This window comes from Monomorium pharaonis, chromosome 2 (assembly GCF_013373865.1).
Source record: "Monomorium pharaonis isolate MP-MQ-018 chromosome 2, ASM1337386v2, whole genome shotgun sequence".
Lineage (NCBI taxonomy): Eukaryota > Metazoa > Arthropoda > Insecta > Hymenoptera > Formicidae > Monomorium > Monomorium pharaonis.
This window is the reverse complement of record NC_050468.1, coordinates 22,777,694-22,792,083: the sequence shown is the minus strand read 5'-3', so window position 1 is coordinate 22,792,083 and position 14,390 is coordinate 22,777,694. Positions and strand designations below refer to the sequence as shown.

Below are 14,390 nucleotides of genomic sequence, written 5' to 3'. Positions count from 1 at the left end.
CGTCGCTCTTGATAAGAAAATGTAGCAGCGGAGCAATCAAATATTACACGAGGCTAAGAGAAAGACACTGAAGACGGGCGCAAAGCAGTCTGCGACGGAGAAAACGCAGTGACATGATCGACGAGTGCCGCACTGCCAATAATTTTTCATTATAAAGTGAAACGACGCTTCACGTACATAATGCGATATTTCAACGGTGATATCGAGAAAATCAAATATGACAGATGGGATAATTTTTTTTTCCAGCGAAAAATCACGATATTCTTTCTATATTCTTTCTGGTTGCAACGTAAAACACAAAATATTCTATCAAATTAAATTTTGAATGCCCATTCATTCGATTATCCCCTGGGGCTTTTCTCGTGGGATTGCTCGCGGGAGTTTATCGCACTAATATAAATATTAAATAACAATACAGAGAGAGAGAGAGAGAGAGAGAGACAATAGCGTTAATTAATATTTTAGAGCAAGCGATTTAAAAACAAAATAATAGCATGAGAAAATGACAAGAAAAACTAAAGAAAACAAAACAGAAAGAATTAATGTAAATAAAAAAGAAAAAACCGAATAGATAGAATAAGGCAAGTAATAGAAAATAAAAGTAAAGAAAGTGCAGACAGGGAGAGAGGGATGAGTAAAAGTTGTGGGCGCATGCACAAAAGGAAAAATTTAGAATTAACCGAAAACAGAGCACGGAAACTAGCTCAGCTCCTGCCGCTGTAGATAACAGAAGATCTCGCGCTTAAATGCATTTAGATATGAATTCCCTGCGACTGGAAAGCGAATTCTACATTGTGATGCTGATATAGAAGAAAGCGCTGATAAATGGATGCCTTACAGGAAGGAAACTGCTAAGACAAAAGGAGAGAAACGCGCAAAATGGAAAATTATATGTATAGACAGAATTAGTCGCAAGGTAAGATGAAATACGGATAACAGAGAATAAAAAGCTGCATCCAAGAGAAAAGGAAGAAAGACAGCAAAAAGAGAGAGAGAGGAGGGAGGAAGGTAGGACGAAGAAAGACAAAAATAGACGGATTTTAACGCTTTCCTAGCGTGCAGTTCGTTAATTTGCAAACGTCGCGATGCGGGATGTTACGTGCTCGTGAAGTGGAATCAAACGACTTCGTTCCGGCGTTTTGAAAGCCCCTGCTAGAGGGAAGAACATTTTACTTTGCTACGTGCAGAAGGTCACCAGAGCGAGAAGGAAGCAAAGAGGGAGATCGGAGACTGTCGATACGACTTATCCGCAATCTTTTTCAAATTGATTGTGAAGGGCATATCGTCCCGTGGGGACTGGAGCGGCGTGCAGTAGCTGAGAGCTAGTAGTCGAGCTAAATGCAGAGGAGTCCGTTCTCTGTGTTTTCCGCGTTTATCTCGACGTTTCGCGCGAAGTGAAACGCATTAGCTTTCTTTTGCTTTGCGGCGAAAAAATCCTGTACATATGAAAAATTGTACGCTTTAAAGAAGAGAAAAAAAGAAACTGCACACTGTGGTACTTTTTCTTCTTAACAACAGAAGTTCTTTCCTTAAAAAAAAAAAACAAATTTAATACTTTCTGCAAAAGAATTTAGATTACATTAAACATCTAACGAATTAAATTGCTGAGACATTGCGCGCAAATAAACGTGATATATTATTATCAATTGACACTTCAGCATAAATCACTTCAAACGTAAATTTTTCTCTAGTCGGTAATGACTACATTAAGTTAATTACTGTTTTATTTGATTAATTAAGTTAATCTATATGATTTCCTTGTTATAATATTATTCTAGTTACTTTAGCTCTCCATGCATAGACTTTTATCTCAATTTTACGTACACAAATCATTAGTAATAAAGGTTTGAAAAATGAAAGTAAGAATAAAAGAATAAATGAAAATTATATCGTAGTCTTCGAGTTGATGTCTTCGATTATAAATAATCGATAAGTACGCCAGCTGTCTCGGTTTGAATTTTGACCTAGATTGACATACATCTGAACCCGTCTTTATTAATGGACTAAACTCCAGTAGAATAATTAACGATAAAAAGGTCGGGTTTCATTACACAGGAGATGCACATTGATACATCCCACTGTTCGATAAACTCTCATCGTAATATTCCGCTTTTCTATGCAACGTGCAAAAAAAATAATGGTAGAAACCAACAAAATTGATTAATTGATACTTGTAAAACATTAATTAGTTGGTATCACAAATAAACGGTTATCTGATTGTGTAGCTTCGAAAACTGGCAATATTTCACGTTAGTAACCGGAAAATTTTTACACAACGCACCAAAAGTTTCTCATTTATCTCATTTATCTCATTATTGGCCGACAAATTTATTCGTGATTTTATTTTATTAATAAAACTCGCGAGTAAACAAAGATAAATGAACCGAGAAATTAATTAAACAAAGTTCTTCAGTAATGTATGCCTGTAAAAAAGCGGTGATCAGTGCAGCGTATTTCACGCAAAATAATTAATAATCTGTTTTGCAGTCTCCTTTTCAACCCTTGCCAGGTATTCGAATACACTTTCGATGCTACATAAATATGAACGTTACAAAGGCACCGACCACGCGCGTCCCTATTATCGACTCTTGTGACATTAACCGTTGTCTTTTTCGAGACGCCATCATCAACAGCGCCTCGCAAGCTCCATTATACGCAACCCACCACGCTCATGCTCGATATAATTGCATCAACTCTAGGTAAGGTAATGTCAGTACGGTCAAATGTCCGGCGGCATTTCTAAAATTGAACCCAATTATACTACGTAATTTCTAACAAAGTGCACATCGAAACAAAATACATTTATCTTTAGTTAGACGAAGAAAGTTAAACTACGCTAAAGAAAGCATAAAAAGATGTATATATGTTTACGTATATACAGAAAAAATTGTATCATTAAATTATAAAAATTTTCCTATTATTTTTATAATAGTTCTCTCTTTTATAATAATTCTCTTCTAAAAGATTAATAGATATTCTTGATTTTTATATTTTTATAGGATTTTTCTAAGTTTTTTTTTTTTTTAATATACTTGACCAATTTTATTCATCTCGTACTGATCTTGTAATGCGTATTTGGCGGAGCTTTTTTACCTTATATAAGAATATATAAGCTAAGAATTTTTTTAGTATTTATTCTGATTTTCCACAAATGAAAGGAAAAGTAATTTTTTAATATTAAATCTTATTGGAACATAATACACTGCTTTCATTAAGGTAATATAAAAACAAACTAATACAAAATATAACTACGCTGTACTGAGTTAAATTATAACAATATGATTGTTGCAAACACCAAATAAACCATGGTCCGCATAAAATGTCATAGTTCAAAAGCTCGTTAGCAACAATATACTTTTACTTTCAAAAGATATTCTAGAATTTTTTTTTCTCGAAATTCTTGTTATATTTCTTTTTCAAACATTTACCTACGTACAGTCCACAAATAATGCGCTCGAGAGTGCTATCAATAATAATGGAATATTATAATGCATTTTCCTTTTTCTCCTCGAGACCTTTTTGCTTCAGTACGTAGTGGCTTTAGGCGTGCTATCGATTTTCCAAGGAAGCTGCATGGTCCAGCTTCCTTGGAATCAGCAACAGCCAGCCGAACGCGTATTTGTTCGGCTTCATGAGTAATTTAATCGCGGAGATTCAACCAATTCTCCCTCTCTCTCTCTCTCTCTCTCTGTCTCTCTCTTGATTCCGTCGTGTACGGTCGCAATGAGAGATAACGACGGACGAATTACACGACGCCCGGTAAGAGCTAGCGGCTTATTAATTAAGGTCGGATTACATTACCGACCGGAGCGACGACAAACTTAGTAGATTGAGCATGAATGCAAGCTTTCGTAACATTCCAGCTCGACCCTCTACTCGAAAAGCACATGTTACATATGTTGTCATATCGATGGGCGTGAGTTCCTATTATATTAGCGTTCCCTGTTTGAATATCTCTTCAACAAACGCAGTCGCGTCATGCACCAGAACACACAGAAGAGACAACAAAAGTGTATTCCACAGTTAATTTTAAGCAAACTATTAAAAAAAAAAGCAATTTAATTTGAAACGCCGTTGGGCGTGATGTGCATTCTTGAAGTTTGGAAAACTGCAACAAGTGAGAAATTTTCAATTTCCCTGAAAAGACGGACCTCTTAAAATTCAAAGTATTTATCGTCGAAACTCTGTTAGGATTCCGAGGGTTTCGGAATATTTTACGGACGCGTCAGTAAATTTGCCGAGGTAAAAGCGTTCTTAAGGATACACAAAGAAAAACGGTTCGATCGCGTGACGCGAGGGGGTGAATCGCGGAAATAGAGAGGGGGGGGGGGAGAAAAGTGGATTGTGCCTTGTTATCTATAGTTAGAATTTTCGGTTGCGCTCGCCCGTTGTGCGTGCCCGTTTGATATAAGAGGCACTTTAATGAATCACTGGCGCCACGGCGACCTAATGTATCCCGAATTATTATGCGCGATTACTCACGTCACTGACATATTGCGAGCTTTCAACCAAATTACGCAACGCACATACATACTTTACTTCCCGTCACGGGCGGAACGGTTTTGTAACACATATACTATATGTGCTTCCTTCCTGCTCTTCCGATCGCTGCTGCACACGTACGCGATACGTATGTACGTGGCTGAAAAATAAAATTGAGCTTCCGCCCCGAATTTCTACAAACCTTCCACGACGATCCGGATCTTGTCCCGCGCTGTCGATTCGGATATTTCGCGTCTGCCTCGTCCGGCCTTCGATATTCACCGAAATTTTTCGCGACTCTTCCACTCGCATTCGAAACTTCCGCCCTCCGATTTGTCGTATTCCTCCGATTATTTCAACCGTAGGATTGTAGCGTATTTAAGCGCCGGGAGCACGTAACGTTACGGTCGCCGTTTGTCTACATTAATAAAGATAGAAAATATGATCGAGCCTGTGTGCTGAGGAGCGCGAGGGATGGGGAAGAAAATTGGAGCGCCAAAGATATAAAAAAAGGAAGATTTTCGCATGCCGGGAGCGGTATCGTTTTGCATGCACGAACGTGACCGCGTCGTTAATGGCCGCCATTTTCTTTCCGGAAGTATCGTTGCGGTGCATGGCGGGCTGTTAATCAATTTGAACTTGATAACACTCCACATCCCGGACTACGTACAAGAACGTGAGCGCCATTCTTGCGCAATGGCATTAAGTCACAATATATTTTTCATGCTACTGTACATTATTATCGTCTTCTCTTCTATATAATAGTTATCTTCTTATATATGATATGGTAATCTTACACAGAGTATAAACGAATAAGTGTCGAATTTTTCCGGGGCGTATTCCCATCGATCAAACATTTTAAAAAATTAATACAAAATTAATGAATTGAAAAAAAGCTTAAGTTTCGAGTTTTTGAGGAAAAATTGTGTTGTGCAATAGTGGAATGTATCTTGAAACCGAAATGGTTGATAAATTTTCAGACAAAAAATTGTATGGTCTCTGAAAGAGGACAATGTAAAATTAATTTCAAAAGAATCGATTTTTTTTTAATTACATAAAGGTTCCATTATTTAAATGAAATTATATATATAATTTTTTATATAATATAATAAGTCTAGTTATTTCGCATATAAATGGATATTACACTTCGATATAAAATCAATAGCTTCGTTTTCAAAATATTCCATTTTTTGTTTCACAAGTAAAACCATTCCCACTGCAGAAACTGAACACTTTCTAGATCCACACGTTTAGATGAACTCTCTTTAATATTTGCTTAATGGGAAAATGCGTCCCTAGAATATTTGACACTTGTGCGTTAACACCCTGTATATAATGAGGATCCTTTTATATATAACAGTAATGTTCGGTCATAAATAATATACTTATCGTGTCTATATATTATCGTATAAACTTTTAGCCTTTCTCATATATAACAAGACCGTAGGTAATAGCGTTTAACAATGCGTATTTCAGGTCACGCCATTTTTGGTCAGCCTAAGGTATAATATTTACGGGAGGAGGTGCGTGTTATGTAGTCGTTTCTCGCAGCGGTTGAACCCATACCCTTGGCCCTTGAATGGAATTCTTTTTTTTATTTGAAAATCAATCTACTTGCAGATGTGGAAAATTGAAAGCGATCTCGTGTCGCCCTTTCATTTCGGCAACACATTTCCCTCAATCGTTCCGTCCGCGAGAGCAACCGTATACTTTTTTATTCGCCATTACGCCAGAATGTTGCGATGAAACCCTAGGCGAAGGCGTAAACGCGCATCATTGAGCCTCATTGCAAAGAAACGTTGGCATATATATAATCGAATACTGTTGGTACATTTAAAAATATCAATGTTTCCATTTGACATTATCGTCTGCTTAATGAATGAACGGGATTTCTGGCTGAGCGATTGATTCACTAAATATAACGCGCGAATACAGTTGGCGCAAAAATTTGGGTCGCTCGGTCGATTATACGGAAGGGCGCTTTTCAGGCAGTAGATTCGGATTTGGCGGCGTCGGCGCGCCGATATCCGGCGCGTTAAAGGGACCCCGTTGGCACCAGGAGAGGAGAAATATTCCGCGATAAGACAGGAAAAAAAAATAGAATTTCGCGCGAGTATGGCCGCTATAAATTCCGCGACTTAGCGCGAAATTGTCCATTCTCGTGGGGAAAGCGCAGTAAATGGAACCGTGTGCAGCAGAGTTCGAGGCTCCGTTCTTCTTTCTTCTCTCACCTTTTTTTTTCCTTACAAAACGTCCTAGTTTCTGCGTAATATTTATAGCTATATAAAGCTGCGCGGGGCGTACAAGTTTCGGAGCCAAATCGAGCACGAACTCGACTCTCGAACTGCTTCTTATCCAGCTGTAACTTTTGCTCGAGACCCAACTCGGCCCTTCCATCGAGGGACCTTTCGCGTTCCTCTATTCCATTTCTCCCTTATTCCTTTCTCTCTCTCTCTCCCTCTCTCCTCCTTCCCTCCCTTCCTCCCAGTGTGTACCAGTTCGCCTTTCCGCCTCTTCACCGAAGCTTATGGTCCGGCAAGAACCATCGAAATGTGTTTGTACTTTCACGCCACGTAACCGATCTGGTATAAAAGTTTATTTGTAAACTCGAGTCCCCGAGAGCGAAATACTTTCAGCCGTTCTGTATAATCCTTATACAACCATCACAATGAACGAGTCGGTGGAAAGGAAAAGGGAGGGGTTGGAGCATCAACCTTAAGACACACTTTGTGTACAGAACAGTAAATTTGCGTTGGGGAAAGATGAGGCGCTGCTTATTTCAGGTGTTTCCCAAGCGCCTGATTTATCTAAGCAACTGGGATATAAGAATATATATATATATATATACGTCGCGTTACGTCCCGCGAGAGAACAGGTGTTGAGTATAATTTCACCCCTGGCCGATTTTCTCGTTCCGGCAACCGCCCATTCTTTTTACTCGTACGTCGCGTCGTTGCGAAAATGCAGTGCGAAAAAGACATGCCAGATAGACGTTGAGCGAGAGAAGCTTCGGGTTAGTTTACCGTGCCACGTTTTACGCGTTTTCTCCGCAGAAATTGCAACGAGGTTAGGGGAGGGTAGAAGAAGAGGGTAAAATCCCTTGGAAACCACGTGTCTTTACTTTCGCAGTTGTAAAGAAGATATTAAAATGCTTCGGCGAAAGCTACACGCCGCCCGATAAGTCGCGTCAACTCAGACGCGTCGCTTAATCTGCCGTGAGAAATTAAGAAATCGCGCGATCGATATACCCACGGGTCGAATTGTCGAGTAGTACGCCATCATTTTTCACAGGCCCCGCGGAGCGAGGGGCGCGCTCGAATGCAAATCGCATTCGTCGCATTTACCATCCGTGTCTCTTCGCGCCGTCGAGCGTTTCTCGCGCACGAGGCGAGCAAAAGAAAAGGAACGGAAAAAGAAAACGTCACCCGATAAGAATGTCGAGCTGTCAACATGCTTGTAAAATACGGTCGCCGATTGAGACCCGACAAACGTGTCAAGAGCCCCCTGAAAAGAGGATAGAATCCTCCCCGTATACCCCACTTACTTTTTATTTAGGATACACCATCCCTTACGCACTCCAATCGTTTTTCCAGCAAACGTGAAGGGTAACGTTACAATATAATGTTGTTCAAACACGAACACCGGGATGTCTCAATGATTAAAGTTGCTCATCGAAGAATTTATTACACGTGGTTTCACTTGATCATCGATTAGCACCATAAAGTTGTTCGTCGAAGCTAAACTATTAATAAGAAGATTGACGATTTTGCCTTTCTTTCTGTTACAGCATGATGCCCCTATGGACGAAGTTTATCAGTATTGAACAACGTGACCATTCTCGATGAACTTGGGCGTAAAATTTAGAATGTAAGTAATGTTTCACGAATTGTCTCTTCCTTGTTTTGGATTTTTAAATACCGTGAATAGCGCGTACGTTAATTAACAGAATTAATAGTCTCCATAAAGCGTTTAAGCTAATTCGAAGAAACGCTTTCGAAAATTTTAAAGCGACAGAAGAAACTCACCAAGAATATCTTTTGTGTGCAATTGTATTACGAATATAAAGCGAATATTTTCTGCTATAAGTAAAAATAAATTTATCATCGTATTTCTGCAGTTATTGTAATCTATATCCAGTAATCTATATTCAATTCACAGCTTCACTGTGTGATTTAATTTGATTTTTTTAAATCTGTCTAGACACCAATCGTTTCTAAAACGAGATTTTATTATACGCTGTAATGAAAACTCACTTCGGTTTTTCACACAAATTTACAGATATTTAATTATAAAATATTTTATACTCGACATTTAAAAGCTTCGAGAGTAATAAAATCATTATATAAATGTAAAAAAAAATCTATTGTTTTATAAAGTTTAACGTACAAATTTTGTAAATTTATAAAATTCTCGGAAGCAAAAATGTGTGAACAATTTCAATTTTGATAAATGTTTTAATTTTGATATATTTCAGAACATATAATTAATAGCTTCATCAAATTCTTTCTACTTTATGGAGTTAATCATTTTGAAAGATTCATATAATTAATGTACGTCTGTCCATATAATTGTCATTTCCCGATATTCCATAATCCCAAGTGTTTCAACATAACTTCATCTTGTTGGATTCGAGTGTCGTCTTTTCGCAACGATATCTGCCAAGCGACGTATGTTATCAACTCGCTTGGTAAAGCAAACGAAAATGTGATTTTGGTACTCGACGGCTACGGGCGGTAAATCACGTATCGTGGCTGTCGATGTACTTCCTCCGTTTTCCGCCTAATCTAATCTACATGTTTGCTCGATATTCTCTCGCACGCGCACCCCCTCGTCACCTTTTCACCATCATGTCATCACGTGCTTTTCGCCGCCGCGACAAAACTACGGCGATTTCTAAAGGTGATAATACCTTTAGAACTTTCGTTCACATTGCATCTAAGTTCGCGCTCGTGAATCGACCGCTCGATATTTCTCGTGTGTTTCCGCATTTTTCCCCTCTGAAATTCGTGGCGAGAGCAAGTTTTTGCAGTCACTTTGCGTCTTATCGAAAGCAAGAATATGGCGAAACGTCATTCGTCCCGACGCGAGACTTTTTATTCTCTCATCGACATTTCCGTGACCGCGTCGCGTAACAAGTCTCTAAAAAGAAAAGTTTTAAACGACGCTTTCGCCGCCCTCGTGCCCGACATGCTGCGGTCACTAATTTTTACAAGTTTCTCCCGCAAAGAAACGAGAGCTCAACGACTTTAATTAGCCGTTTGTGTTTAATACCGCGATAACGGCAGAATAACGAAGCGACGCAATGATCTGATAGAATTAGAATGAATCTTTTGAGAGATAAACGCGCAGAGCGAGCTTAATGCCTCGCGATGTATTAAATTAAATTCAATTACTGTTGCTCCTCTTCCCGTATTTTCCGTCGCGAACAACGAGGACAGCTTTTTGTTCTCTTATGAATTCTTCAGACGATATGGCAGAGCACGTGGGAGGTACAGGGGGGAAATTTATATTGCGCCACAAACAGCGATGCGGGATGTAAACTGCAGGTTTACGTGCTGGTTTACTCGTTGGTGCTCGCTACTACTCATTGGCGAAAGGAAAAAAAAAAAGTTTAACAAGTATATGGAACAAATGTTCCGCCGGACAGTGGTAAATGTGGATTTCCATTTATAGTACATTTGTCGTGCACAAGACAATAAATGAGAGAAGCACTTTACGATAAAGAATAATATTTTGCGACAATAGCAATCGTAGAAGTTATTAAGTAGAAAGATGTATTGTGAAAGAATACATTGTATTATGTATACCTAAAGGAAGAACGAAGAGTACAAATATCCATAAAGATTTAATCGCTCAGAAAGAACACGGGAATTAAGCTTCGCTCAACTTACATAATCCATTAGAATAATCCAACTGTTAGTGTAACTCAACCTAACGCTATGCCACGTTTGAATCTCAAACCTCAGGTGCACATTAAGTCCGAAGTATTTATTGTTGTTTTGTCTGGGGGACTGCTATTTGGTACAAGTGAAATTGGATAAATAAAGATACGGCAAATCCTTTAAAACAACCCAAGTGAAAGCAGCGCGCATGTCGGAGGGTGTAAGTCGTCTCTCAGTTCTCATTCAGCGAGGAGGAGAAACTTCAAAGATTAGTCCTCGTTATCTCCACGAAGAACATAAAATTATTACTTTACTGTAAATCTTAGTACTTTAATTTGTTCGATAATTTCCGCAGAAGAAGAGGAAAGTTAGATTGAAAATTACTCGATATTTATTTATATACATGATGTGCGTATCTTTCACTTTTCAAGCATTACTCTTTTACATTGTTAACGATAGCGGAATATGATACAAGGGCATCTTGCCTGCCTCAATGATTTGCTAACTTACAGGAAGTTAATTTGTTGCTTGCCATCTCTTTCCCCTCTTTCCCCTAGCTTCTCCTCTAATTATTGCTCAGCAAACAAATTCGAGTTACCCTAAACGACTACGAACACTAATTCGAAGTTGGAACGTATACGCTAAGATGCCTGAAAAGTTTAATTGCGTTTGTCACAGTAGAAAATAGGTTGTTTACGTAAAGACAAACAAGAGAGACGTCGATCATTATTACATACTGTATTGCAAGTACCTTATGCTTACTTACACTTATTACTCCACTCTCGGCGTTGCATTTGCGTTGATTTTGCTTCGAAACACGAATTATCTCCGATTTAGCAACGGATGTCTCGAGTAAGACGAACTTTTACAATAAAAAATTTGCTTTGCAAAAGCAATTTTACTTAAATAACCAAGACATCAATCACTCATTTAGTCTTATTATATGGTACATATAAATTAAACATATAAGTACTTTTATATAAAAAAGAAAATGGTATTGTGGCTCAAATATTTTTTTCCAATATTGCGAAAACTTTTTCAAGATATATTTCAATACTTATATTATCACATGAACGTATATATATTTAAGTTTTTTTGTTATTTAACATTTTATTCAGCCGTACACATTTTCATTTTGCTTATTAAATAATAAGCAAAATTAAACAATAACTTGGATGTTTAATAATGTAACTCTTTAAGCGTGCAATCGTTTCAACAGGTTTAATATAAACTTTTTTTTCAAAGTTTTCATATCGAAGTATTAATAGTTATTCGATAAATTGATTGTGGTTTTATTGTTAATCTATACTTTACTTCATATGTAGATTTTCAGTAGTGCAGTATGTATGCGAAAGGTTTATATACATACATTTATATATATATTCTATAATAGTTTCTCTTTAAATAAATATGTAATTTGATAACAAAACATTGTGTTTTTTTAAATAAAAACCAATTTTTTAAATTTATTCTTGGGATGGGTTATGTAACCATTCTTGTTTCTCTTTGATCCATTATTTTATAAATAACATTCAATGTAATAAATAAAATATTGTAATTTTAGTTGTCTAGAATATATTAAAGAATATTTTGATTAATATAATCATTAAGTTTTCAATTTAAAATATTAATTGTCAACAAAGTAGTATATATTGTATAAAACGTAAATAAGTGACCAAAATACCATTTTCTCTATTACCTATCGATTCGTAAATTAGCGGGAACGAAAATGCATAATATATTCCGGCTTAATTAATGTCGCACATTTCGCAATTGAGAAATTGTAACGCGCGTAAAATCACTCAGTTACCGAAATGAAAGTGAACGATAGAATTTATTACGCTGCCCACATGGCCGGCGGCGCGGCGCTCCGAACACGTGATACGCTCGCCATCAATTTTGATTATTTTTTTCGACGACACGAAAATCTTTCCCCTACATGTAAAAGAGAATACGTATTTATTTATTTTTCTAAGGACCATACAAAATACAACGAACGCTCGCGTGTATAATTTCGTATACCCCGCGCGTATTTTTCTCCCGGGCAAAAATTCCATGAAAATTTTCGAGTCAATCAACACGAACGATTAAACAATATTTGCGACGGACGATCGTCAGTCATGTTTAAGCTTTTTAAACGAGCTATGCATCGGCGGATATCCAATTTCAAGTTTAACTGTCAAGATTGTACAGATCATAATCGTCCATTAAATCTCCACTGACGAGAAATCGATTTGAAATTCATCAAAAAATTTATGGCCACGAAGGAGTAGACGGGGGTAAATCTGGGTCACTCCGTATGTGCGTCCGCTCGAACGTATAGGAAACGCGCCCACGGCTTTCAATTCTCGGCTCTTTAAACGCTGTTAAATCCAGCAAAGGCAGGTCTTAATTGGAGCGACATTAAATGCCCCGCGTCCATGTAGAGTTGATGATGCGGATTACCTTTATTAATGAAAGCGCCGGCGATTCTGCATCCTTCGATTCTCCGCTGTCCGTACCACACACTACACACACACACACACACACACACACACACACACACACACACACACACACACACACACACACACACACACACACACACACACACACACACACACAGACAGACAGACAGACATACATACACACGCGCGCGCGCGCGCGCGCGATAATAATGACTTTCATTTTTCGTATGGCAAGAGTCACGTGCAACCTCCTCGGATAACTCCGGTATAACTCCTGGAGATTACCCGTCGATTAATCAGCCGAGTGATTAATACGAATGGTCGGGTAATATTTACGATCCCCCCCCGGTGCAGAGGGCGTGAGGGGGATGGGAAAAAGAGCGCCGGGGCAGACGGGCGCCAAGCGTGGGGCTTTAGCGTGCCAGTCATTCTTCTGCCTTCGTTTTTCCGACGCTTACGATGCAGCGCGCTTACGTTACACACACGTTGCTCGCGTATACGTATGCGATCGCCTCGGGTTGCCGCGAAGACGGCAGAGGGAAGGTAGAGGCAGCGCGCACAATGGGGCTCGCGCCACCACCATGCTCGTGCCGTCTAAATGCGAGCACGCGAATAGCCGTACCGCGGTCCAATTGACACGCACAAAACCCATTTAATAGACACAAATGTGGAAACGTCACTACGTCGGGATTAGTAACACGTGACGCTGGGATATATTATCCACTATGCGGGGGAATTAAACTGACGAACATTCCCGCGCGCATCAGATCGAATAAGCAGATTATCAATCCTCGCTCGAGGTGGTTATTAGAGACAGAAAGGAAGAGAGAGAGAGAGAGAAAGAGAGACGCGACTCTCCTCGCCGTTAACGTCGAGATAACGGGACGGAAAGAAGCCGGACGGGGCTCCTTTTTTCCTTACCGCCGTCGCAATAGGAAACGTGAACGCGTTTACGGCGAGACAACTCGTCGCGGACTCGCTCGCTTGAGTTTTGATTACGTACTTGGTGGAAATACGAGGAGGAAGATTGCGTCGCAGCGTGCTTCCGGGTTTTTGTGCGCATCGGGGATTGAAAGCGAAGGAGGAAACGTCGAGATGGAAACGTCGCGCGCTCCGCCGCGGCTCGAAAACCCGGACCTCCCGGCGGCGATTGATGCCCGTGTGACTTTGCTGTTTCGCAATTCGGCTGAATGACAGGACACGCTTGGCCCGCGCTCGCGTGGGCCGTCGTACACACACACGTGACATCGATCTGAGGACTTCCCGACCTGGGCGTGGCTCCCGCAAAACGGGAAACGAATAAAGGACTACGATCGTTTATCTACTGGCGTTTAATACGGACGTCGCCAGAAAGCGGGAGAGAGAGAGAAAGAGAGAGAGAGAGAGTCATAATTTTTTAAGCTATAGTAAATCATTCTTTACGGGTGAACTTTATAACCCAGTTGCGAGTATGGTTATACGGCGATTTTATTCTGACGTCTGATGTCCGCCTAGGAATTACTCCGCGAATCATTTCATTTCACGGCTGTCTTAAAAATAATGCTAGTTTGCAATTAGTGTGTATCTATTACGAATGTAA

The 14,390-nt window shown here is 39.3% G+C and overlaps 1 protein-coding gene across 2 annotated transcripts in view; it reads left to right on the top strand.

Moving 5' to 3' along the window:
- The window catches only part of LOC105829082 (1-phosphatidylinositol 4,5-bisphosphate phosphodiesterase epsilon-1), a 135,299-nt gene that overhangs the window by 64,520 nt on the left and 56,389 nt on the right, over positions 1–14,390 (top strand). For both annotated transcript variants that reach the window (XM_028194544.2, XM_036283297.1), the window contains one exon: positions 8,270–8,349. The gene's annotated coding sequence lies outside the window, so the exon portion shown is untranslated. The remainder of the gene's footprint in view (positions 1–8,269; positions 8,350–14,390) is intronic.